Genomic DNA, 26,904 nt, shown 5'->3' on the forward strand with positions numbered 1-26,904 from the left:
TAAATTGTATAATTTTGTGTCATGCCTAACCACACTGATATCATGTTCTTTAGATTGCACTCTGGAGCCACCAGGGATCATACTGACTTAGCATCCACTCATCCATAAAAGATGTGTCATGCCAGACATTGTGCTGGGCAGTCCAGTGAGGAAATCACAATACAGACAGGAATGTAAAAAGTGGATGAGACATTGCCATTGCTTCCAAGGACCTCACAGTCTAGTGGGAAAGACCATGGGCTAGTGGGAGAGGCATACAGTTAGACTATGTAATACAAGAAGAATAAGGTAGAAGCTAATTTACTGAGAAGTCAGTTTGCTGAGAAGTCATGTAGAGTACTTGAATATATCAAAATTTGAGCTAGATCTTGAAGGATGTGAAATAACTTATCACATTAACAAATGAAAGAGCATTCAGGGCAAAAAGAACCATTGAGCGTGATTTAACATTTTGTGTTGGTATAAATGAAGTTGAATAAAATGTAAAAAATCGAAAATCAGAAGAAGGACAGAGGGTGGTCTGGGGTCAAATTATAAAAGACTTAATGAAAAGATTTTTAGTAAAGAAACAATTATACTTGAGAATCAGCTTTATTTGTTTCCTTGAATACAGTGAAACTTTAGCAAAGTAGATCTCTGACAAAATTTGGGAGTCTTAGACCTGAGGTCTTCCACTTAGAGTCACTGAAACATGATATTCTTAGATGCAGTTCAAAATTATATCAGTAAGGATCTAAAGCATAATTATCTAATTCTTATAAGCAGTGATGTCAGTGACAAGTAGTCTGGCCAAAATTTCAGATTTTCAGAAGTGAGTGAACAGTATTATTTAATATTGGCACCATTAAACTGTGGCCCACTCATCTAACTCCTCCATCTCAAATAATAAATTCATCTGGTTTCCTACATAGTACTTAAAATCAGTTTCATATACATTTTTTGTTACTATATAAAGACTGCAGTTTTCTACATTCACAACATTAATTTAAAATTTAAAATGAAACAAAATTGGTATTTTACAAATTTTACTCACTAGATCCTGAAACAATATTTAAATACATATAAATGTATATAGTATATAATAAATACATATAAATGTGTATATTATATATAGTATATACATCTACATATTCATAATACAATTTTGCTAAAAATTTAACTTTCTTTCTTGCTTTTTTTCCCCCCAGTACTGGCAATTGAACCCAGGGTCTCTTTACCAATGAGCTATACCCCTAGACCTTTTCCAAAATCCTTTATTTAGATACAGGATGTTTTAGATAGCATTTTTGCTGATGTGACTGAAGGATCTGACCAGAACAACCATACAGGAAGAAAAGTTTATTTGAGGGTTCATGGTTTTCAGAGGTCTCAATCCATAAACTCAAGGTTTAAGGTGAGGCAGAATATCATGGTGGAAGAGTATGGTGGAAGGAAGCACTTCATATTATGATCAGGAAGCAGAGAGAGGTCCCCACTTGCCTGAAACAAATATATACCCCCAAATCACACCTCCACTTCCCACTTCCTCCAGTCACACCCTACCACTTCAGTTCCCACTCAGTTAATCCCTATCAGGGGGTTAATTCACTCACAACCCCATAACTTCTCTCTGAATCTTCTTGCATTGTCTCACATGTGAGCTTTTGGGGGATACCTCACATTCAGACCATAACACTGGGTCTTGTTAAATTGCTGAGGCTGGCCTCGAATTTGCAGTCTTCTGGCCTCAGCCTTCAGAGTAGCTGGGATTACAGATGTACACCACTGCACCTGGCTAAAAATAACATTTAAAAAAATAAATTATTTTAATATTATGTTGAATTTTAAGCTAGTTTTCCTTTAGCAAGGAATTAATCATCTAAGTGTTTAAAAAGTGTTTCTATTAACAATACCTATTGCCTAGGCTAAAAACAGTGAGATTAGGCAATACTAGATGTGTTTCTTACCTTATCTAAAGCAAATGCCTCCCTCAACTTTTTAATCTCTAAAGCAAGTATACTTTCAGTGATGGTTTAAAAAAGAATTTCTATTTTTATAACTTAAAAAGCCTCATCAAATGGTGATAATAAAAAGACATAGCATTCTTATGCAGCAGTAGCAGACCGAAAATAAAAATAATTCAGCTGTTGATATTTTTCTCTTTTAGTCAAATTCTTGCCTTCAGGAAGTCTAACCTGCTTCCTTCTTTGTCCTGTCTATGATTCATGCTAATTTTGGTGGCTGATTTAAATTTTTATAATACAATAGATGTAGGCCATGAAGGCAGGTTACCAGCTGTTTCCAAGAAGTTTTAAATTAAAATAAAGTAGCAATGTTCATTGTTTTCCTTGGAAACATAGGAAATTTCCATTGGATATCTCTTATATTATTGTTTTCTTCTTATACCACAAAGCTCTCCTTATTTGCTTCTTATTAATTCTGCCTTTCTAAATTAGCATTGCAATGTCTCTGCAGATGTCAGTAAGTCTGAGCAAGTCCTCTAACTCTGGAACATGACGTCAAGCCATCACCTGTGTTTGATGCCCCACAGTGTTGTATCCCATCTGAAAGGACAACTCTTATTTGCGTTATATTCAACTTACATTACTCACTCCATTTCAGTTCTGACACTAAATGTGTTTGATTCAATTCTGACCCTATCTATGTGAAATTAGTAGATAAAGGACACAGAACTACAAGAATGCCCCATTTTAGATCCCAATTCCAAGTTCAAGTTAGCATCTGTTCTTCTGTCCAATCAACTGTTAACTGGAAATTCCTATAGCCATTCCTTTAGTTTTAATAATTTGCAAGAATATTCACAGAACTCACAAAATCTAGTTTACTCGGTTTATTATAAAAAGGGTACAACTCAGGAAAAGCCAGATGGAAAGGTGTGGAGCTTCCATCCCTCCCCAGGCATGCTTAACCTCCCAGCCTTTCCACGTGTTTGGCAAATGGAAAGCTCTCTGAGCTTTGGGTTTTTATAAATGCCTTATTACATAGGCATAATTGACTGAATCACTGGGTTCTGGTAATCAAGTCAATCTCTAGTCCATCTTTCCTGGAGGTCAGAGGTACTGATTGGTTCCCACACATAGTTGGTACCCCTGGAAACCAGCCACCACCCTAAGGCTCTTCAATTACCCCCAGGTACCAGTCATCTCATTAGCATACAAAAATACATGTATCCCTTCAGTGATTGCCAGGAAAGGGGGATTACAGGAACCAAATATATATCTTCTTATGTCACACCATCCCATACTTGGATTATATGAGAAAGTGTAATGTAAAAAAAAAATTAACAGTTTTTCCTCCCAAGGAAAGTGTCAGAGCCAGATTTTGCACAGGGGAATGCTACCAATTTTTTTAAAAAGTAGATAATTCAAGAGTTGAACCGTCTATATTTTCATGGGGGAAAACACAATATTTATTGTGTAACATATAATGTTGTTTAAACTATTCTGTAGAAAAAAAAGAAGACGGGGGAGGAGAAGGAGGAGGAGGTTGGGGGGAGGAAAGGAGAAAAATAAGAAGCACTTCCAAATTATCTTTATGAAGGAAATATAAAATATATATCTGACGACACCTACTAAAAAAAGATATAAGCTAGTCTTTCAATTACTGTCAATACTAAATAACTATTAACAAGCAGAATCCAATGGCAATTTGTAACTCTGAAGGTTTTCCCCCATGAAAATATAGATGGTTCAACTCTTGAAAATCCAGTAGTATTTATTGTGTAACATATAATCATGAAAAGACCTATGACAAAATTTAACAAATATCCTAAATAATAAAAGGGAAACTCTCAATAAGAGAAATAAAAAAATAATTCCTTGTTATGTTTGTCTGAGACCAAATACCAATATAATTTTCAATGGGAAAAACTAAGGAGTTTGTTTTAAACTCCTGGGCTTATTATTGTTATTTAATAGTGTATTGGACAAAAATAATAAAGACTAGAAATAATACCAATTACTTATCAAAATTTATTATATATGATATAGGTAATATCAGTTGTAGAAAGATGCACTTATTCATTTAGCTGTATTGGAACAACTAAGTAGCCATCTATAAAAAAATGAAGTTGAATGCATATCTAACACACACAAAAAAGATACAAGCCAATTATATCAAATATTTAAATTTTGAAAAAATAATGTAATTAGAATAAAACCATGAAAGTTCTGAAAGTTTAGAGGGAATTTTTTTTTTTTTAATGTATGCTTGGAGAGAGAAAGGACTTTCTGATAAAATCTTGTAGAATATTTAACTATAGGACAGGGTAGATCTCCTGAAAACTATAAACTACTGAAGGGATTCAAAAGAGGTAAAACCTAACAAGAGCAATAATCATTAAATGATGGAGAAGTTTCAGAGAGCGTATGGAAGCCAGCCTACAAGATGGTCTCAAATAATCCTTGCCTCCTTGTATCATGCCCTTGTCCAGTCCCTTCCTGAATCAGGGAAGATCAGGGTTGGCCCAGTGTGACCAATAGAAGTGACAGCATGTGACTTCCAAAGCTAGGTCAATAAAAGACGTTGCAGTTGCATCTTCTATCTTGCTCTCTTTTATTTTTTTCTCTGGGGGATATCAGCCACCAGGCTGTGAGGACAATCGAATCCTTCTGTGGAAGGCCCAGGAGGAGAAGAATACAGTCAATGGCCAACAACCAGCACCATCTTGCGCATCATGTTAGTGAGACAAGTCAAAGGTGGATCCTGCACCTCCAATAAAGCCTTGACTATCTCCAGCCCTTGCCAGTATGTAACTGCAACCTCATGAAAGACTTCGAGCTGGAACCCCCTACTTAAGCTGCTCACAAATTCCTGATCCGCAAATAAAAATCAGTGAAGTAAAATTGGTTATTTTTGATTTAGGCCATCAAGTTTAGGGAAGATTTCTTGCATAGTAATAGATAAATAATATAGGCATCTATGTTTAAAAAAAGCACCAAGCTCATATAGCTTTAATAAACTTCATTTAGATCTTCAATAAATGGATAATTTTTATACTACTAAAATATCCAAGGGCATAAAAAGAAATATACTTTCTATGAAATGAACATAACCTTGATATTCAAGCCAGAGCAATTATAGTATCCAAATGAATAAGCAAAAAGCAAAAGAGAATGGTAAAAAGACAAGCAATTCAACATCAAGGCTGTCTCAGTTATGGTCATATATATTCAGACATTCTAATTAAAGTATTTATGAATTTGATTCAGCCATGTATTAAAATACAAAACATGATTAACTAGATTTGGTTGAATTTGTTCATCATTAGTAAAATTCATCATTGTAATTCATTAATTAGCATATTAATAAAGAAAACTTCACAGTAAGTCTCAATAGCTACTACAAAAATCACCTGGTAAAATTCAGTAACCTGTGGGGTGCTTTGGCACCTACCTATAGTCCCAGATACTTGGGAGACTAAGGCAGTAGAATCTCTTGAACCCAGGAGCTCCAGGTCAGCCTGGAGAAAGAAAGAAACCATAAATAAAGTTTGTAGACAAACAACAAATTAGAAAGAAGAAAAGGATTTGCAACATATTCACAAATATAACTATCCACATTATACAAAAAGTTTCTAGAAATCAGTGTCACATTAACCATTCCAGTTTTAAAATGGTCAAAGAGCCTGAACAAACAACAAAGAAGAAGTACAAATGAACAGTATGAATAAATTCTTTACTAATGCCAGGGGAATGCAAACTAAAATTAAAAACCATTGGCCTGGTGGCGTAGTGCATGCCTGTAATTCCAGCAGTTGAGAAGGCTGAGGCAGGAGGATTGCAAGTTCAAAGCCAGCTTCAGCAAAAGTGAGGCACTAAGCAACTCAGTGCGACCCTGTCTCTAAATACAAAATAGAGCTGGGGATGTGGTTTCATGGTTGAGTGTCCCTGAGTTCAATCCCTGGTCCCCGCCCCGCTACAAAAAAAAAAAAAAAAAAAAAAAACCCCAACATTGCATGCTTGCTTTTAAAAGAAGCATGCTATAGTTCACAAGACTCTCCTTATTTCTTTCATTCTTTTTTTTTTAATGTGAAACTGGGGACTGACCCCAGGGGGTTCTACCACTGATATACATCCCCAGTCCTTTTTATTTTTTATTTTGAGACAAGGTCTCCCTAAATTGTCTATGATGGCCTTGAACATGTGATCCTCTCACCTCAGCCTCCCCAGCCTCTGGTTTTTTTCTTTTTTCTTTAGGACTGGGGATCAGACCCAGGACCTCAAATATGCTAGGCTAATGTTCTATCACTGAGCTGGATTACAGTGTGTTGCACTAAGCAAAGTGTGACAATCTATATATAATCCAATCTATAGCCTCCAAAAAATTACACTGGGGTAGAAGGTTCCCCCAAACAATAATGGCCACATTTTGATTCACCTGGGTAGTACCAACTATACAGGGAGAGATTTTTATAATCTGCTCTGCTGTCAATATTTTAGTCTTTGAGGCATATCGTCTCCAGGACTGGCTCCTTGGACAATCTTTTTTATGCTACTGAAATATCCAAGGGCACAATATATCCAAGAAGCACAAAACATAGCAAATAGCAAATCAATGAACATAGCAAATCAAGAGATCCAGGGTAATAGACAATCAGGGACATGGTCTGGGGTTTTTTTGTTTATTTGTTTGTTTGTTTCATTTTTGTTTTGGTGCTGCGGATTGAACTTAGAATGTTAAATATGCTAGGCAAGCACTCTATCACTGAGCCACATCCCCAGCCTGGGGTTTAATTCTCCCTGGTGTCCAGGGTTGACAGGACCTGCCCTGTTAAACTCTCCAGCATGTTTTTGGTTTTGTTATTTTTAACAGAGTGCAAGAGTGGTCGGACAGTAGTTGGCATAGCTCACCAGGATGTGCCACAAAACCCAGAGTACTGTCCTTTAGCTCAAAATAAAGAAGATTGTCTCGTCAGGCCAGCAATCAATGTCCATCTCTGAAGCAGACAGACAAAAACAATAACAATTTAACAGTAAACAAAACCAACAAAAGTTAGGCAGCGAAACTAGTCATCAGTACCTTCTATAAATTTCCCAAATTGATTTTCTCTATTTGGTCAATACTTTATCAAACTTAGCTTCTAATTCAGATTGGCAAATTAATAAGTGAATTGCTAGTAGCCCTTCTGCTGTCACACTTTGCTTAGTGCAGCACACCGTAATGCAAACCAATATTTAAAGAAAGGAATCTTTAATTTAAAAAGAAATGTATACCTCTCTTCAAAGGTTAAGGAAAATATTCTATGGATTTTTTTTTTTAAGAAGGAAGGAAACAGGCTGAATACAGGACAGCCAAGTGCTTGTAGACATCCCTGATCTCGCAAGCCTCCTACCCCCACCCCCAAATCCTTGCACATGCACAAAGGAGAAACCTACAGGGATGTTCATGAAGCCCTGTTTATGAGAATGACAATGGCAAGAAAACCTAACTATCCGTCTGAATGAAGAATGGGTTTAACTATAGAGATTATTATTCCGAATTTTCCAGAACTACTAACAATTAAAGAGCACTTGGCATACACCCTGACCTGCCTGGAACCTTCTGGGTACTCTTTCATTTTATGCTGTGAGAGTTAAGTCAACTCAAACGTGTTGATTGTTGAAAACAGTACCTGGTCATAGCAAGCACTCAGAAAACTTCAGCTGGCATCTTTAGTTTGTTTTTATTGCACCATTTTTTTCCTACAACAGCATAAGCATAGTACAAGCACTTATCTGATCATCCCCATTTATAAAAAAGAAAACTAGGACACCAAGCAATTAAGCTACTCGCCCAAAGGGTTTGACTTTCTTAGGATTCATAAGCCAAAAACATCAAAAAAGCCATGCCAGAAATCCTTGGTCCCAGGATTATCAAGCTCCTCCTCTCTAGAAATGTTCTTTTTTAACTTTTTTTTTCCTTCTCCTTCCCCATAACCAATGGTGAAGCAGAATTTGTTATTATTATTGATGTTATTACTACTGGTCAAATAAACTGGGCAGAAAGCTGGTAAGGTTCTTTTTGAGGGAAATGAAAGAAGCCAAGTGAAGCCTTGTTCTACAGCATCTTACTGCAGATATGGTTTCCCTGCAGGACCAGCCCCCTCCTCCCATGTCTAACCCTTCCCATCACAACACAGGGCAGAGAATGCCCCCAGCATTCTGTCAGCTCAGCTGGCCTTATTTATCTGAAGGATGTCCAGGTGGTAGGACTTGGCATTCTACCAAGGGAGTGAGGTGCGTGTGACTCTACACGTATTTGAAAAAGTTTCCAGATGATTCTAACCACCTCCAAAAAGCCGTCACTCTCAGAAAGCGTGAAGTCACATCTACAAAGGCATCACACTCCAGGAAAGAAAAGTCGTTTCTGATTTTTTAAAGCTCACAGGGAGGGAGAGAAGTCTTTTATTTTACCTTCAGATCTAGAGGTAAGGCATCTGGCTGTATCAACAGCAGAGTAAATCACTTTGTTCATGAATTTCCATCACCATCACAGACACTAGTAAGACAAATTAGTTCTTTCTTTTCCTCATCACCTGATAAAATAATTTAAATGAAAGACAAAAAGATGTGAAGTGTATTAATATATACCCACATGTTAAAAATCTAATACAGTTAGTTAAAAAGGCCATTATATAGTGAGTAGAAGCATCCAGATGAGGCCTGATGAGGCAGACACAGACTACAGCTGGGGTACTACCATCGACCTTTTTCATGGAGCACTAGGATGTCATTGATCATTTCTAATAATCATTCAAAATAAATTCAAGGTAGACCTGCATTTGAAGGGCATTGAAAAAAATGCAAAGATATGTTACAAACAAAAATATTGAATCTCTTAGGTCTGGTAAAGGTTTCTCATTCATAAATTATTAATGATAATATCTAAAAATATATTTTACCCAAGAACCCAAAGCACTAAGCAATCAAAGTCTGGTTTCTCTTCAAATGGCCCTGTCTCAACAGCTAGAGAGAAGATACTATATGTCCATTTCCCACAAAAAGACATAAGCACACTTGTAAATATCTCTTTCTTTGTCAACATTTGAACTGTAAAATGCTACTAGAAAATTCAGTGAGGATCAGGATCTTTTCAAAGAAAACTTCACAAAACATGGATGCTCAGTAGGAATGAGGATCCATAGCCTGCACCTCTTTGGTGAAGACGGGGTTGAACTTTGCTTAGTCTCGGGGGATTTATCGTTTGGATTGCCTCAAGTTGTCAGTATTCTTTAAGACACTAAGCTTACATCTCTCAGAACTTTAAATAAACTACAATATTTAACTTAGCTGATCTCCAAATCACATACCCCAGAGAGCAGTTTCCAAGAAGCTGGATATTGAGTGGATAGTCCATTAACAACCGTTCATTAACTTCTTACTGTATGTTCTCGACTACAATAAGTACTATGAAAAATCTAGGCAAACTCTCAGAATATCACTTACTTTTTAAATAATTAATTATTTTTTGGTGCTGGGAATTGAACCCAGGGGTGCCTTATCACTGAGCTACATCTCCAGCCCTTTTAATTTTTTATTTTGAGACAGATAAAATATCACTTACTCTTAGTACTACTACAATTATAAGACAGCAAAAAATCATTCCAAGATTCTTCTTTATTTCCATATTACTAAGGATAGAAATCCACTAGAAGGATCATTTTGTTTGAGAAAGTATTGTGAATATTTTGTTAAAGCCCTGAGTTGCTCTGAATGGGAAAAACTGAGATAGGTCTAAACTATTCAAATATTGGGAATTTTTTGGTTTTTCAAAATAACCCAAGGGCTGGGAGATTCGGGAGGCTTAGAACTTGAGGAGAAGGCTGGGATGTACAGACTTAATGCAACATAATCAGAAAGAGCTTTCCAGGGATAGGGGTGGCTGAAGAAATTAAAAAGAACCATGCTAGCTAAAAACCATGTGCTATAATAACCTGCCCTAGGACAGACTGCATGTGTGGTGCTTAGTGCCTGATGAGGGGGGCTGAGTCCACAAGCAGGCTAGGCAAGGTTGAGAAGGGAGCAGCCACAGCCAGGGACAGGAAAGGGAGAGCAGGGGATTGAGTTTACTTGACACTGATATATAATTTTAAGGATCAATTAATTCCTTCTGAGTATTTCTACTTGTTTTTTAAATCTAAATTTTAAAAAGTTATTATTAAACTGACAACCAAACTATATGTTTCCAATATGAATTTTTATAAGATTCCAGAATAAAACATATATCTGGGCAGGGTGGCCCACGCCTATAATCCCAGCTATTCTAGAAGCTGAGGCAGGAGGATTGCAAGTTCAAGGCCCACATGGATAACTTAGTGAGAGCCTGTTTCAAAAGAAAAATTAAAGGGGGCTGGGAACATAGCTCAGTGGCAGAGTGCTTGACTTCAATGCAGGAGGCCCTAGGTTCAAAACAAAAACACACACTCTATCCAGAAGGAGAGTGGATTGAGGCCATGGATTTTGAACAGAGACAGACTCAGGCTCAAATTCTGACTCTTGGCCTCAGTTTCCTCATCTATAATACAGAGATTCTGATTGTGAGGCTGGAATGAGAGAAATTTAAGTTCATCCCTAAGCATGTGCCTGGTACACGGTAAGCCACTGATATTGGGAATGGCTACCGAAATGAGCTCAGTAGCTAAATTCTTTGATCTAATTCTGAGATGCTGGAAGAGTTATTTTGCAAAGATGTTCATGCCATCCAAGAGATCTACTTTTTTTTTCCTTTAAAATATGGTTTTACATGATAGACAAATAACTTGTTAAACATGTTATTAGTCAAGATTCTTCTGGTTCCAAATGACAGAAACCCCAATTTAAGCAGGCTTAAAGGAAAGGGAAATTTATTGGTTCTAATAACTGAAAAGACTAGGGTCCTTTATGTCAATGGATATATAGGAGCTTAAAAATGTTGTCTTTCTTACACTATTTCTCAGCTTTGCCACCCCCTGTTGGATTTGATGTCAGGCTGACCATCCCTGGTGGTGGTCACTGTTGCTGTCAAGCATAGATTGCCCAACATTCCATATTTAGGAGAAGGAAACCATTTCTCTTGGGTTCTCAGTTGACCTCATAGATGTTAAATCAGTCATGAAGCCCTCACTGAATCAAACCCTGAGCTAGAAGAGTGGGATGTGCTGGCTGGCTGGGGCAAGGACACATGCTACCCCTGGGGCTCAAGTGTGATGACCCATCTAAAGCACGTGGATTGAGAGTGAAAGGGTCCTCCAAAAGTTCCCCTAAAAATATTTGAGTGCTATTACCAGAAAAATGGAAAATAGATGCTGTGCAAATCAACTCACAGACATCCACAAAAAATTTCAATGGCACTGGTATTGGAGGACAGACAACATAAAACCTTCTGCATCACAGCACATAAAGAATAGGATTTGACCCAAAATGGACCAAATCTATGTAGAAGAAGGTATTTTATAATGGCATTTACTAACCATCTATTTTATTATAATTAATCTTCTCTTAAAGAGGTATATCAATATGGCATCAGTATGTGGCCAACCATATCCATCATATAATAACTATTTTTTTTCTAGGATTCTTGGCCTTTCTTGTTTTCTTACCTTTGAATTTATTTTTTACTTATGCTATGCTAATAGAAAGATTTTTTAAAGTGTCTCTCTACATGAAGGATAAATATTTTTAGAGGAAGCTAAAAGAATTTTCTCTCCTTGATGTGTAGATTCCTTTCTTTTTTAACCTCTTCTTGCCTACACTCTTCATATCTACATCTATTCTCTCTAGGCTCTGATATATTTAATGTGTGGTAAGAAAGCAACCACTAAGATAACCTGTACCCAGTTGTCCTGAGTGAAGGATTTAACATTCTTAAGCACGTAAGAGTTGGGGAAAGCCACAGGATGTTGGTATTTTCTTCTGTGATGGCATGGCTAGGAATTACTTGTCATATGGTTAGAATGTTGAAAATAGTATATGCCACAAAAATGTAATGCCAGTAATGTGGAAAGAATTCTTCTCCTCTTTTGAATTGTTCAAAAATCCAAGTTCAAAGAGAAGTGAATAAGGAAGTAACCTGAGTGCATGGGATCGTTCCTGTAGCTCAAAACTGGCCAGCAATTTTGCAAAAAAAAAAAAAAAAGAAAGAAAAATGCAAAAATTAATAGCTCCTATATATCCTGCACCTAGTTTCCCCTATTACTAAGGTTTAACATTAATATGCTTTGTTTACTGCAATTTATTTACTGAATATTAATTTACTCATCTCCAAAATAAAAGTAATAAAGGCAATTATCTGACCTTTTTGAAAATATAGATTCCAACTTTCCAGTGGATCAGAATATCCATAAGTAAGGCCAATATTTCCATGTTTTTGGAAAGTGCCTTAGGAACTCTGATGATTAAAGAGTTTGGGACTCACTGGTACAGATTGTAAAAAAGGAATATTTAACACTGAGTTCTGATGGGAGAGAATAATTTCTTCCCCCAAAAAACACAGTTTTGAGTCATTAAGATTCATAAAAATATTGATTTGTTTAATAATCTTTTCTTCTTTGGAAGTATTTTAAATGAGTAAAATATTTTAATCTCAGTGAAACTATTTACAATTTGCCTGGTTACAAATTGAAAAGTATTAGCTAGCAGGCTGTTAGAAAAGTAAAATCTTTGGGTAGTTTGTGATTTGAGATGCAAATGTTGTATCTAGGCTTTTATCTTCACCATATCCCAATAAGGTACACAGACTAAAATACCGATATAGCCAACATTAAAAATAGGAGCATGTCTGAAATTCACACACTTATACACCTCCATGTGCTTCCTGAACCCACCCACTGCCGTCTCTACTTCCATCTCTGGCTGCAGGACCAGCCCATCCTCTTTCCTAAAAAGGCTTTTCTCCTGCCTTCTATAAATGGAGAAACCATTGACACTGTTTCTAACTGTGTCAGCAATAATACTTTGTCCTTTCTACCTCATTCAAGGAGGCCTGGATTCTTTTTGAATGACAGTTTGTTAGTCCTTGCCACATTTGCATTGGGGCAGCAGTCAGTACTATTTTGAAGAAGTCTCAGCATGAACTCAACAGATTCATAGAGCAGGTCAGAGCAGCAGGTAAGTCACAAGTTGGGTTACAAATTTGTTTTTTACCACATTTTTTAAAAATGAAAAACATTTTTTAAAATTATGTAATAATGTCTGAGAATCCTTCAACCTGAGAAAGGCAGTCATTCTAATGAGCATGGACATTAATGCAACATGGGTCTATTTTTAATTTTCCTTGGTACTTTCCTTGTTTATAATGAGGTTTTACTGGGGACATTTTCTACTTACCTCATTCTCTTCTCCTCACTGATAAACAGGTTCTGGGAATTGTGGTCCTTCAGATAATATTCTCTACTTCCCCAAATGGCTCATGAAGTTCTCTCTTCCTATAAGCCAATAAAATGAAAATAGACATTCACTGTCAGCTGTCAGTCACTTTGGGTGGATGCTCCTAGATGGGCACTGAAGAAATATTGTTGCTGAAATGTAACAAGTTTCTGCTTTGCCTGGTGTCTTCTGAGCCAAAACAAGGTTTAAGGGATGATAAATAATGGGTTGTTGCTTGAGTTCTCCATATATCTCTCCATTTTCCATTTTTCTCTCCTTTTGGTTAAGCCTAGGATACAGGGAATAACTGACTGTTAAGACACAACTTTTGAAAGGGAATATACAGTTATGTGGATCAGTGCCCTAAGCTTATACAGGGGGCTTTAGGCATTATTGATCCCCAGGGAGGAGCAAGACTCAGGGGTTTTAGGCACTGGACCCTTTGGCCCCTTCTGCACTGGGGTGCTCTGCTATTATTTGCTTTATACAGTGAGAATTATGAAATCCTTCTGATGTTAAGACAATGTGTTGTAGGTGAGATCAGTGATGTGTTGGGCCTTGCTCAAGGTCACAGCAGGTGGCAATTGTAGGGCTGAGAGCAGAACTCCAGTCCTAACTTCTAGTCTGGTGTTCTTTTAGCATGCCATTTCCCACTCTGTATCTAAACTGGGCAACTTCTTTTCAAAAGATGCTCATTCACAAGGTATTATTAATAACTGCTGAGTGTTTGACACAAATTGGAGGACGAGAAGATGAAAACTGTTTGTTTCTCATTTGAACAATACTATAATATTATCTGGCTTCTAGCTTGGAGTCCTGGCTGTGCCCTTCACAAACCAGCTGACATCTCCCTCTGTCAAATAGACAATGAAGCTCAACTCAGATACTGCTCAGTTGTTTCGAGAGCAAGCAGATAACAAATATAGAGCGTTACATTGATTATTGGTTTATTCCTTTGCTTGTATGAAATAAAACTCACTTAATATTCATGAATGGAAAAATCCCTCCAAAGGAATTGTCTCTTAGCATTTTTGGAAAAACCAAAGGTAATAATCAAAACAGTGACCATTTACATGGTACACAGCTTGAGTTAATTAGACAATAATCAAAGGACCTGTGTTCTGTCTGCAAAGCATGCACTGAGGTGCAAGGAGAACTGAGGAATGAGCCTTAAGAAACCAGTCGACCGTTCTGAATCTTACAAAGCCTGCAGTACTAAAGGAGTGCTAGAGAAGAATTCACTGGCTGTCTTTTAAATGGTAAAGCCATACAAGCACCAAGAACTTCAGTTGGTCCTGAAATTCCCTGCTTCCCATTAGGAGCTGCTTCTAAATGTAGTAGCTCTCCCACTGCTTAATTAAAATGTCTTCCCAGAACACAAATCTGAGGAGGATGAATAGTTGCCAAATGGGCCCCTTTCTTTTCTAGGCTCGTAGGTAATTTGCCTTCAGCTAACAAGAACTGGCACTGAAAACCAAAAGTAAGACAACAAAGGGCTTTGGACACTGGGTAGGGACTATTACGTGATGTTGGAGTGTGGGATGAGCACTATGGTGTGAGCTCAGATTATTCCATCTGTAAATTGAGCAACTGCATGTTGGGCAGCTCTGTTTTAGAAGGTACCCCAAGAGTATTCCGATGAACAGTACTCAAATGTGTGCACGTTTCCTGTTTCTTTGATGATTATGTAAAGATTATGTCCCATTTATAGAACCAGAAGAAAAAAATAGCCATGGTGTTTGGAAGATTTGTGTTCATATCCCCTGGCTTAGTTGTTGAGTATCTTTGCTGGATTAAACACCGAATTTCTGGTTTCTCATCTGTAAAATGAATAATGGGGTGGAAAGATAGTTTAAGGATTTCTAAGGTACTTTTCCAGTTCTAACAGGTTTTTATTTTATGACTAAATATAATGAGAGCAAAACCCTTTTCTTCTTATTGTTTGGATCATTTATATTATTGTCCCATGCATCAAACTCCAAAGGATTTAAAATAATACTGAGTCTTTGGTCTATTACTCTACAATGAAGCATGTGGCAGAAGTGTATGTAGTTTTTGATCACTACCAGGGTTAATAATTCAGTAAGGACTAATTTGTACTACAAGAAACAGATCTGGCTGTTACTGTTCAAACACACAAGGATTTCTTCTGTGACATAAAGGGACTCTGAAAGTAGGAAATCCTGAGCTAGTATTGTGGCCTTATAAAGAAATTTTATGAAGAAGGTCCATTGTGTTTGACTACTACTCGAAAGGGTACCTCCTAATTCAGTAATGACTGCTAAGATGCCAACTATTATGTCTTTATTCCAGGAACAATGAACTGCTCCCTCCTTTAACTAGGAAATGTTGTTCTTTACTTGGGCACATTGCTATTACTAGGAAGAAAGGAGAGATGGATGTCAAGGAGACAACCATCTGTCATGCTAGTTGCCTTGGATGGATTCCTTGGTTGAAGGTCACTTCCCTAATCCTACAGGGCTTCTCCCAGTATGAGGACTGGTGATTGAATGAAAGTGGATTAAAACAAATTCTTCTGCTTCCCAACACCTTGAAGCCAGAAAGAGTGCTGGGAGGGGAGCCATGTGTGAGTTAGGAGGTACCCCTGTGGATAGTAGTCAAACACAATGTAACTTCTTCATAAAGTTTCTTTGTAAGGCCACAATACCAGCTCTGGATTTTCTTCCTACCATGTGAGAATCCAGAAGATTTATCTTCACAGGTGAAAGCAGAAAATTTATTCTATTGCAGATGTCATTTTGAGAAGTTAATAATTTTGAATTATTATAATATAATAATTATAACAAAACTATTCATTTATTTGTTTCAGGAAAAAAACCCTAATCATTATATTTTAAAAATATCTTAATAAATGTTTTTAATGACTCTGCTCTTGCTATGAATAAGTCGCATAGCTTAGCAACAAGGAACAGAGAGGTGACATATAAAGCTTTTTCTGTACTTTGAAAATAATAGCTCACCCTGGAGCTTGGATTAGGTAAAAGGACCTTACTTCCTGAAGTTCTGTTTTTATCTCAGCCAAGATCTGATTCCCCACACTAGCTCCTACAAGCCACTTACCCACCTCTTACATTGATTTATGTTTTGTGTTCTTGTCATATGTGGAACATGTCTTTGTTGCTAAGAAAGCCTGCATTCCTCGCTGCTTTATTTAAAAATAACAATAATCTTAGTTCATCTGAATAGTCAAAACTGCCTAAAGGCAGGTGGGTTTTAAGAAATTGGGAATTATCCAGTTTAAAAAAAAAAAAAAAACCTAAGTAGTTTGATACCTGAAGTCAATTAAGGACAGTTCTTAGACACCAGCCTTCTGTCCTGAGTATTGTATTTGTCACAGATCACCACCCCTGCTTAGGATGGTTAATTTTTTATATCTACTTGGTTAGGTAACAGTACCTACATGCTTGTTAAACAACATCCTAGATGTTGCTCTGTGTGTGTGTGTGTGTGTGTGTGTGAGAGAGAGAGAGAGAGAGAGAGAGAGAGAGAGAGAGAGAACGAGCTTTAAAGGGATTAACATTTAAATCAGTGAACTCTGAGTAAAGCAGATTACATCTCCATATCCCAGTAGGCTTCATCCATCAGTTGAAGGCCTTAGGAGAAAAAGACAGTTCACCCAAGGATGAGCCAAATGCCTTCAGACTCTCCCCATGTCTCCAGCCTGCTCTGCAGATTTTGCCTTGCCAGCATCCGCAAGTATGTAAGACAATGCCTAAAATCCTTTTTTAAACACACATGTACACTCATACACACACATATAAAATATACATTTATTAGACAAGCTTCAAATAGAATACATAGACATCAGTGAGAGAGTGAGAGACAGGAGGTTTTAAGGAATTGGCTCATGCAATTGTGGAGGAATCAATATGATATATATGTAGATGTTGCGTGTGTGTTACATATTGGTTGTGTACTATATGTTATACTATATATATATATATATATATAGTATACATATCACTGTGCTAAATTATAATATTACATATATACTACATATTATAATATGCAATCAATATATAACATGTATTTGTCATATGTATCCTATTGGTTCTTTTCTTTGGACAACCCTAACTAATACACCACTCCAACTTTTGTCTTATGGATATTTCGCATTTGAGAACCAGCCCATTTTTGCTGCTTCTTATTTCTGTAATCCTTTTTTTCACAACTGATTGATAAAGGTAGAATGGTCTAGAGAAGTAAGGAAGACGAGTTCTGGTGTGAGATTGGGTTGGAATCACAGTTCCAAGGTTTTATTCCCTGGACAACCCTCTTACCTCTCTGAACCTTAGTATTCACATCTGTAAAATGATAATGATGCTGTTTGGAGGATTAAATGATCCAGACAGTAATGACAATAACTAAAAGTACCTACTTTTGAAATGTATTTATTATTTGCCACATGAACATGGATTCTCTTTTCTTTCCTGTACAACCTTAAATGGTAGACATGAGAAAACAGAGGTTCAGAGAGTTGCAGGATCTTGTCCAAGTTCACATGGGTAGCAAATGGTAGATGTAGAATCAACCACACTATGCTACCTCTGTAACAAATAAAGACTTAGTTTGTGCCTGGCACAGAGCAGATGCTCAATATTAATTCCCTTCCATTTTCTTCTTTCATTCCATTTATATGATTACTCAGCTCTTTCTGCTAATGTCAGAGCCAGTGAAAGCAATAAATAAATTGAAAGCATTCAATTTATAGCTCTGGTGCAGTCCGGAATTTGCCCCAAAGTGATTCATTCTGCTGCTTCCTTGGCAGGAATTGAAGCTGAAAGCAGCAACAGCCTATTCTGCCGCAGTATCTTGAGTGGGCACAGTATTCATACCTGTACTGGTCACTTAGAGGAGTGTGGTAACCTGCTGGACACAGCTATGTCTGCACTACTGAATTCATTCCCAGAGCCAACCTCAAGCTTGTGCATTTGAATGCATGCCCTGTTGCCTCCACTGTCATGTGTAATTTAGAAGTGGGAAGGCAGAGTGGATGGTGGTCTGACTCTTCCCTCCTGGCTTGGTGCTGCTGGGAGAGCAAGCAGCCTTTCTCATTTGGTTATCTTGGTGTGGAAGCCATGGGAAGTGGCACAGGAATGGCCCTCCCTCTCTCCCCCTTCTCTCCTCTTTGAAACCACTGCAAAGATCTGTTCCATTAGTACAAAGAGAACATTTATGCATTTTTAAGTGATTCTTTGGCAAACTAGAGAGCTGTTCTGAGAGGCTACAGACATTGTGTCTGCAGCTACTCATCAAAATAATAGGTGTCTCCTTATAATATTGGTATTCCTGACTGTAACTTCCCCTCCTTAAAAACTCGTTTCATGCAAGGATGCTGATGTAGGTACCAAGTTATTCTTTAATTCTAGGGGAAAAAGTTTTGAAAGTCCTTGGTAGTTGGCATAGCACATATTATATTCATGCTTGGATTTTGGTCAACTTAAATAATTTAGAGCCTGAGAATATTCTACAAAGATTGTTTTTATTTCAAGCTGATTTCTTCAGGGCTTCCAGTATGCTAATGTAGATACCATTATTTTTTAAAATCAAGCTATTTCTATTAAGCAGATTTTTAAAAAAGATGTTTAAAACTTTAGGACTTGTATTTATACATTCTGATGCAATGAGTGACATTTGGCATTTGCTACAACTGTATCTGCAAACAACGTATGATATGGGGACAAAGTCACAAACGTTAGGGCTTCAGTTCCTGTCTAATCTCCCGTTCCTCCATTCCTTCCCATTAATGCCAAATTCCCTTCTGGGCATAACACATCATTCTTTTTATGTCCTGCATGTGCTACCTTCTTCATCTACAATGATCCCCCTGTCCTTTGTCTCCCTACCTACCACACTTCACAAATTCCTGCTCATTCCTTGACACCTAGAGCAAATGTCATCTCAATGGTTAGGTTTATAAGATTTAACCATGTTGTTGCAGGTAGTTGTGTGTGTTCATTCGTGGGTAGTATTAAAGTTTATAAACATAGCACCATTGGTCAATTCATTCTTACTATGGTTTGGATATGATTGAGTTTGTCCTCTGTTAGTCAGTTTTTTATTGCTGTGACCAAGTACCTGAAAAGAACAATCCAGACAAGGAAAGACTTATTTTGGTTCATAATTTCAGAGTCTGTGGTACTTGGCTTCACTGTTCTGGGCCTGAAGTAAACCATATTATCATGGAAGATGATGTGGCAATGTTAAAAATTGGGAACTAATTAGATCCTAAAGTCATTGAGGGCATACCCTCTGAAGAGTTTTAGGTAGTTCTCATGGGACCCCTGAGTTAGTTTTATGAGAACAAATTTTTATAAAAGCCAGAGCCTGACTCATAAAACCTCTTTGGTTTCCTGTCTAGCAATGTAATCACTTGCTCTTACACATTTTGTCTACCATAAGTTCCTCACTAGAGCTGAGCTGAAGCCCCTGAGCATCTAGAACTGAAGCTAAATAAACCTCTTTTCTTTACGAAGTTACCCAGCCTCAAGTATTTATTTGGTAGTGAAAAACATGCACGGGGCGTGGTGGCACACACCTTAATCCCAGTGGCTCAGGAGGCTGAGATAGGAGGATCGTGAGTTCAAAGCCAGCCTCAGCAAAAGTGAGGCACTAAGCAACTCAGTGAGACCCTGTCTCTAAATAAAATACAAAATAGGGCTGGGATGTGGCTCAGTGTCAAGTGTCCCTGAGTTCAATCCCTGGCACCCTCCCCCACACTACCCCCCAAAAAAAGCGGACTAATGCAATTCTATTGAGTAACATATGAGTTATTTCTAATTTTGGCTATTAGAAATAGTAGTGCTATGAAAATATTAAACATTTTTTTTAGTGCACATAGGTATGCACATGTGTTTATGCCTAGGAATAGAATTTCAGGGTCATAGAGTATGTGTATGTTCACTTCTAGAAGATTATGCCAAATAGTTTTTGACAGTGATTGTACCAATTTGCCTTTCCATTAGAATTTTATGTGCTCTGCATCATCTCCCACACTGGTCATTGCCTATCTTTTTAATTTTAATAATTTAGGTGAGATGTATTTCATCACATTGTAATCTGCATTTTTCTGATGCCTTTTGTTGTAACTAATGAAACTTGATTATTACATTTTGTAGTGTGTCCAAATCTTTCGCCCATTTTTCTATTGGATTAGCTACTTTTTAGTAGTTATTTTCCAGTCACTGACTGGATATAAGTATAAAAAATATTGATTCCAACTTTGTGACCTGCCTTTCACTCTCGTTGTTGACCAGACTTACTTAAAGTTCTGTCCTTTCTACTGCACTCAGTGTCCATTTGTAATAAATCAGTCGGTTTTAAATGTATGGAATAGGACCTTGTCTTTTAAGTGGCCCTTTAGCAAACGTGCATCTTCCCCAACCTTTCCAAACATGTGGTCAGCTCAGAACAAGGATTTGGGTCCCTAATTCTATTTCCTTTGCTAGGTTAATATAATATTTAAATATAATATAGAACATCTTACAAATATCCTGAATTCAAGATACCAAAACTGTCAGTTTAGCCAACCAGGAAACAACTGAACTGACACTTAATAAGATCTCAATAAATGAAACTATTATCATCTCTAATAAATAATTGGGGTTCTCCATGATTCCAAAGCCATCTCAGTCATCTACAAATGATCCTTTATTTTAGGCCTACTTTACTCAAATTGATCTAGAGTAGTTTTATGCCGCAGCCCGGCTGGCTGGGCAAAATAACCCGGGGGGGGGGGGGAGGGGGGGGAGAGGGGGTGGGGGGGTGGGGGGGGTGACGAGCAACTTGTGTACATTGATACAGCAGGAGTGGGAGCCGTTTATTGTAGGACAGGAGGGGTATATATACATTACACACAGCTTATCTTAATTAACATAAACTAGATACAGCAGTCAACCAATAAGGAATCTCCACACTTAATGGCTCGCTGGCATTACTTCACAAACCACTCCCTCTGGCAGTATGCCAGATGCCATCTTGACTTGTTTACAGACCCTAACAGTTTTAGACTTATATAACATGAAAAGTAGCTGTTGACTTCTCTGCAATTTGTTCCCTAAAAGTATGTATCTAATTTATATCTATAAAACACTATAATTCTGCATTCCCTAATAAAATTAAACTGTTAAATTAAGATTGTAGGGCTAGGTGTGGTGGTACATAGCCTGATATACCAGCCACTCAGTAGGCTGAAGCAGGAGGGTTATGAATTTGAGGTCAGCCCGGGCAACTTAACAAGAACCTGTCTTAAAACAAAATAAAAAGGACTGGGGATGTAGCTCAGTTGTAAAGCACTCTTGGGGTCAATCCCTAGCACCACAAAAGAAAAAAAAATTAAGGCTGTAGATGTTTTCATGACCAATCTGATTTTAGGTTCAGGCAGAAGCTAAGGGTATCTATTGGGTAAGAAAGGTAACAAGTTACTGTTCTCACCTAGCTGTGCTTAGGGTACAGGAAATGACCCATTTTTTCTCATAGGAAATGTTCTAGGGCCACTATGTGCAAGGTTATGTAAGTCCCACCATAACATTTGGGATTGTCTCAGGGCCAGTGGCTAGCAGGGTGCCCATCTAGGCTCAAGAAGTGAGAAATAAAGAATAATTCCCATTGGGTCAGACTGGGAATAAAATTCAATGCTTGTACAAATACAGGACATCCCAATCAAATTATTTTAAACAATTAGAGGCTCAGCCCCTTAAAAGATTCTAGATCCAGGTGTCTTAAGTACATTTCCCTGTGCCAGAAACTGTTAAATGAATCAGATCCATTTTTAAAAGGAAAGAGGAAGATAAGTCAAGTAAAACTAGCTCACCTTTACTACCCACATCTCATATATACCAGACACTGGTATAGTTACATTAACTGCTTTATGGAAATGTGTCATGCATTCCTGAGGAGAATCCTAAAAGATGGATTTTATTAACCCCATTTTACAGTTGAGGAAGCCAAGGTGAACCAGTGGATCAGAGTCATTGGTTCTGGAATGGAGTTAGATGGTGAAGAGGTCAGAGGACAGTTCTCAAAGGACAGTTGTTAGGTCTGACAAGACAGTGAGATCAGAGAGTCTGAGGGTCCACTCTGTGAGTGCGGTTTTCTCCCTGAAACTGGGAGGGAAGGCATTTAATCCAATCAACTAATGTGAAGTGGATCAGATCTCTTTGAGGAAAAGAATCTATATGACAGTAAGAAACCTCCAAGTGTAGGTTTGAGGAGAGAATGCTAGATTTGAGGAGAGAAGGTGGGATATGACTGACCAGGGTGTCTCATAGGTATTCTCATGTCCCTCAGTGGCATCCAGCTCTCCTCTGGAAAGATGAGCAAAATGTCCCACTAACTCAGCCAAAATCCCTGGTGTTAAAGACTTTCTTGGCATCCTGGAGAGAGCCATGTCCTGTGAGCCAATATCAAAGGAATTGGAATTCTCCATTACCTCCGAGAAATCCACTCCTTTGAGTAGACCTAACCCTGCAGCAAAGGAACAAAGAGTCCTCTTTAAAGAACTCTGTGAGACTGCCCTCGCTCCACACTCTTTAGCTTCAAAAGGCCCTCAGGAGAAAAAGGAGACTTTAGGGCAGCAAGGGCCCAGGACTCCCCCTCTCTCAACTTGCCAAGAAGGGAAGGAAAGCCTCTTCGGAAGAGTGGTGAATGGAAGCTGGTCTTAGTGGTGTCAAGACACTGGCTGGGATTCTATACTCTGAAACATCCTTTAAGTATTTATTCAGAGGTGTGTCAGCATCTCACCTGGTTGAGACCTGGAGGGCATCGAACTGAGATTCCTATTCTCTATTCAGTTCTTCCTGGTCATGCATCTGGCAGAGATTCCCCCAAATTACTCATATAAGGATTAGATGGTAAAGGACATTAACAAGCAACACTGTTTCAGCAAATTAATATCTAAACTGCAAAATACCACATGTTTCCCTGGAGAGAATGGATTGAGTTCAACAAATCTTCTGCAATGAGATCTCAGGAGAACCATCCTTAATAAATCAGGAATAATATGAGGAAGTGGCCCTAAGAAGCTGATGCAGAGAAAATGGATGGGGAAAGATAGACGCCAGCTTTCCATGCTCATAAAGCATACTCTCTCCACTGTTTGCATTATTGACTTCTTTCTGGCCAGTGCAAATACAAAGTGGGGAAGCAGAGTGAGGGAGAGGTATGAGGGAGAGAAAGGGAAAGAGACGAGAACAACTGGGGTAAAAGAGCAAGTAAAAGATAGTTTCCATGCTTAGCGAATGCTTAAATCTATTAATCAATTACAAATAAGTCAATTAATAGATTAAAAAGAATTGAGATAAATTATGCCTATTTGAAAATCAGAGCTGAAAAGGGATTTATAAAAATTGAAAGTAGCAAGACAAAAAGGATTTAAGACTCAGGTTAAGTATTTCAAATTAAGATTAGGAGTTGATAAAAGCAGAATAAAACAAAATATTTATCATTTTTTTAAAAAAGATTGAGGGCTAGTGAAATAAAAGATGAAAGCTTTGGAATGTAAAGCTATACAATTAAGATGGATCTAAAACCCAAATGATTAAAGAAAAAATTTAAAGTGTAATTTAAGAAGTAGAAGGAAGGGTTTGTTTTGTTTGTTTTGTTTTGTTGGTTTTAAGTAGGGGAGCTGTTAAAAACAGAAATTCAAAATAACAGCAACAACTTGACCAGCCGGCCCAGGCTCATGAAACTAAGAATGAGGAAGCTCTTTGGACAGACCAGGCTTTTCTTTCTCTTGAGGCACATCCCTACTAGTAGGTTTCTTAGCTGCTTATGTATTCATTTATGCATGCCTCCATTCATTCAGTCCACAAATTTAGTTTGCAAAGACTTGGGAATTCAACAATATAAATACAAAGAAGACTTTGCCCCGTGAAGCTTAGTGGCAGTGGAATAAAGCAGAAAAACAAATGATTACACAGGCAAATTACTAATTACAAGCCGTGGTGAGAGTTAAGAAAAAGCTAGGGTACTATGGGCATGTCTGATGTGGACATTAGTAGTGGATATGTTGGGTTGCCCCGTGCATATGGAGGTAGGTGAACATCAGGTATGTCTTTCAGTGAACATATTTGTTCTGAGATCTGAAGAGTACATTAGGAGTCAACTGAAGCAAAGTAAAAGTGGACGTGGCCAATATATATGCCAAGGCCCTGAAACAGGAAGGCTTTGGTGCATTTGAGGAACTAAAAGAGGACTGTGGCTGGCACAGATAGCACTAGCAAGGGAGAAGTGTAAGTTGTGGTTGGAGAGAATGGTTTGGAGATGGTTTGTCCCCCAAAAGTTCCTGTGCTAGAAGTGTGGTTCCCAGAGTGGTGTTGTTGAGGGATGCAGCCTAATAGAAGGTAATAGGTCTCTACCTTAATGAATGGATGAATGCTGGTTTGGAAAAGTAGGTTGAGTCTCACATGAGTCAATTGCAGGAGTGAATTAGTTCTCAAGAGATTGAGTTGTTAATATGTAAAGCTATCCACTTGCTTGGTCTCTTTTGCATGCAGCTGTTGACCTGTCTGCTTCTCTGACATGTTGTGATATAGCCAAAGGGGCTCTCACCAGCACAATGCTGTTTGAACTTCCAGCCAGAAGAATCATGAGCCAAATGAACCTCTTCACTTCTGAAGTATCCAGCCTCAAGTATTTTGTTATAGGAAGACAAATATACCATATTAAGAATTTTGGTCTTTATCCTAGGAATAATGGAAAGTCATTTGTTTCATTTATGGCACATAAAACAACTAAGTGCTTCATCCACTTACCTGTTTACTTTTTTTTTTTTTTTTGAGGGCCAGTGAGGAGTCTCCTTCCTTTGGCATGTGGACCACAACCTGTCCTAAATATCTTTGTACTCTTAGTACTGACACAGTGGAGAATCAGTAAATATTTTGAATGACCTAATACCAAATAATTTTGATAGCACCCAGGCCAAAGTCTAAGTCTTCTCTAAAACTTAGGTTTTTTCCTGAATGTCTTATTATTACCTCAACAGTTTGCTTTGAGTCCTATCTGCTCATGAAAATTGTTTATATTCCATGGCTCTCTCAATGTTTTCACCATCCTTAGCATAGCAACTGAGGTTCTGAGACATTTGGTTACTACAGAGTTTTGAGAATTCTTATGAGTTCTGACTATTTCCTATGACAGTAGCTGGATGCTATTCCTGGTTATTGGTAACAAACTGTAAAGTGGAAGACTGAACTTATTATTGCACATCCACCTGCCCTGATATTCTTTTCCCAAAGAACTAACATATGCAGTGACAAATTGATTTACCACCAACAATTTTCACAAGTCTCAGAAAAACTTAGTAGCACTCAAATTACTGAACTGTCCCCACAAGCAGCAGCACATATAGTATATTTGACACTTGAAGCAGTTTAGGTTTTAACACCTTCATCTTGCATAAGATAAGGTTATATTTATTAATAGTCATGCAATAACTAGGAATTTTAATTCTTGAGTTTTTCTTTCATTTTAAAATTAATAATGAAGAATGAAGTTCCATTTTTAAATTATTACTTTAAATTCAGTAAACTATGTCATACATGACTAAAACTTGTACTTACCAAACAAAAATATCACATTTTGCATCTTGTTCTTTTAATCACTGTTTAAAATTTTAAATGCAAACAACAGATTCAGAAGGGTTATAGAGAACGTTGGAATGAAGTAAGTTAAATTGGGTTTCATTGTTTTAAGTTACTGTTACTGTGCTGCAATTGTTTATTTCAAATCTTGTTTTAGTGAGGAAATATATAGTACTGCAGGAGATAGAGCATCAAACTGCAGCTGAAACCAGCTCAGATGATTCTGAACCTTCAGAAAGGGATTCTCACAAGATTCTTTCTAGCAGATTCTGCGTGGGGCACTGGGAGGGAGGCACACATGAGGAGGGGGGTTTCATGAAAAGCAGGGGCTGTATAACCAAGTTCTCATTAACCTCCACATAAATACAACTTTCATTAAAGGATAAGTATAGAATATGCTACTTTAGAGCTTACATATATATATTTAAACTCCATGGTAACCATAGCAATGGTCTAAAACCAATGACAAGGCCCCATCAAACATGTGGCATGCTCTTTAAAAAATAAGAGTTCCCCCAACTATTCCTCTGGGTTTTAAAAATAACTTCTAGAAATTAGTTTTCTAAACAACACACTTTGGGAAAATCTCCAGTAATCCTCATTTTAAAAAAGACTTGGACAAACATCCTTATATGCTTATCTACTTTTTTCTTTTCTTGCCATGTTGGGTATGAAACCCAGGCCCTCCCACATGCTAGACAAGCTTTCTACCACTGTTATATCCCCAGACCTTATTCATTTATTTCTTAAAGACAAGCCCTTAAATGTTAAATTGCTGGGTCAAATTGTGTACAGGTTTTAAAAGTCTTTTCATGCTTTACCCCATCTCAGACTGACTTGTAAACAGAGAGAATAAGCACTACCTGCTATCCGATGCTTCCATAGAAACTGTTTCCTTTTTCTTTTTTCTCCTAATGGCTGGATTTAGAGAGTTTCTGGATTTGAAAGTGGACAGGGAAGATTGATGATCAGCGGGATGG

The 26,904-nt window shown here is 37.6% G+C and overlaps 1 long non-coding RNA gene across 1 annotated transcript in view; it reads right to left on the reverse strand.

The window, feature by feature from the left end:
• Nucleotides 1-572: 572 nt before the first annotated feature.
• The window catches only part of LOC124083969 (uncharacterized), a 40,859-nt gene continuing 14,527 nt past the window's right edge, over nt 573-26,904 (reverse strand). The window contains exons 2-5 of the long non-coding RNA XR_006848963.2: nt 13,284-13,381; nt 8,394-8,515; nt 5,395-5,461; nt 573-1,774 (exon numbers count right to left, since the gene is read on the reverse strand). This is a non-coding gene — a long non-coding RNA (uncharacterized LOC124083969). The remainder of the gene's footprint in view (nt 1,775-5,394; nt 5,462-8,393; nt 8,516-13,283; nt 13,382-26,904) is intronic.

Source organism: Marmota monax, unplaced genomic scaffold (genome assembly GCF_021218885.2).
Source record: "Marmota monax isolate L192 unplaced genomic scaffold, Marmota_monax_Labrador192_F-V1.1 WCK01_AAM20220418_F8-fsc00056, whole genome shotgun sequence".
In the NCBI taxonomy this organism is placed as follows: Eukaryota; Metazoa; Chordata; class Mammalia; order Rodentia; family Sciuridae; genus Marmota; species Marmota monax.